We start from the raw sequence: 1,751 nt of genomic DNA on the forward strand, positions 1-1,751 counted from the left end.
GATCTGCGGTCACCGGCTTGGCAGCCTTGTCGTGTCGCCTGCAGCTGCACAGCCGTCCCCTCCGACTCCCGTTATGACAGTCAGATAATAAACATGTAATGTGATATGAAATGTTTTGTACAAATGTCATTATGGTACATATCTTCTATGACTCGTACCTATGGACGTGTCTGTAGTTTGCAGAAACTGCTAACATTTATTGTCGACTGGGGCCGACAGCAGTGAAAAGCTGTTTTTGTGCTGTTTTTGGCTGAATGACAAACAGGCATGCCGCCATGATTTTGACCATAGGAGGAGGTTTTACTTTGTATGCTGGCAGTGTTCATCATCATCAGAACATATTATTTGCATGAATAAAATGACTTCATTCAAATCAACGTAAACATTGTTGTATCATGATCAGATGATCACGAATGTGGTTGGAACCAAGGTCATCTTTCTATGCAGAACCAGGGAGGTTAGTTGAGAAAGTCCTGTTTCTCAGTGTATCTTTGTGTCCGAAGTCTCCTCTGACATGAATTGAGGGTTAAAGTTTTAGGCAGACAGGTGAGTCCTGTGATTCTGTATCAGAACGTTTCCCGCAATGGCATACATCTTCAATTCATAACCAATCTGAAATGTCTCAGCCTGTGAGGAAGATCATACAGTTAGGTTTTAAAAATTGATGCCAAGAGAAATATTGATATCTTGCATTCTGAATCCAAACCCTTCATTTTCTAGACTTTCCTATTGTATTGTACTTTTCTGCAATGCAAAGAATAAACTACTTTGAATAGACGAGGCGGAGAGTTTCATCCTTCTGTGTCTCAGTGTTTTTGTTCCTACGAGCCTGTTAGTGGTTATTTATTTAAAGTTACCTAAGGCCGATCAAAGTAAGAAAGAAAACAACAGCAGCCCTGCCAGAAAGGCATTTCGAGTAATCAAGACATGAGACTTCCAGGGAGATAAGGGGCATATTCAGCCAGATAAGACCTGATCTTTCTGGTGTTTAATAGTGCAAAGCGACACCTCAGAGTGACAGAGGCTACTTGAGAGTGGTTTATGAATTAGACACAGATTTCTTGCAGACTTTGTCGGCTGATTTGTCCCCCATGGCATTTTGTTCGAAGCGTTGTGAACGATTTGATTAAATACGCAGTTGTTGAAGGGAGGCAAACAGCTCAAGCTAATGAGATCTTAACTCATTCACTTATTGTTAACAGCACCAGGGTGTTCACCGCACACCATATTTAAAAGATGTATTTGCACCATAGACTCCCGTCTGAAGTCGATAAATCAACAGAGGATGGTGACACACAGCCAAGAAAACTAAAGTAGCTCCCTCCATTTTGGACCCCCTGGATCTCAAAGGTTAGCGCTGTCGAGACGACCTGCTAACAATCAACGCTACAAATGAGAATTTTGAATTTGGCACGAACATTTGCACTTGATTGCAGAAGCTCCACCAACTTTACATCAAAATGGTGAAGTTTGAAATGCCGGTGGGACCAGACCTTTGGAGAGGTTGAGTTGAAGGTGGCAGCATCCATTTTGAGATATCAGTAACGAAGACCAAGATCCACTTTGAGACAGTCTGGCCATCTGATGGGAATGGTAAAGCTGGGTATCATCAGCGTAGCAACAATGAAAAAAAAAATATCTGTGAGTGGACACCAAGAAAGAGGGTCCAAGTATCGATCCTTGAGGTACACCTTGTCAGTAGAAGTGGAGCAATAATCACTAAAGAACCTAAACCTTTGGTTGTAGTTATT

Source organism: Pagrus pagrus (assembly GCF_965226575.1).
Source record: "Pagrus pagrus genome assembly, chromosome: 11".
NCBI classification, from domain to species: Eukaryota; Metazoa; Chordata; class Actinopteri; order Spariformes; family Sparidae; genus Pagrus; species Pagrus pagrus.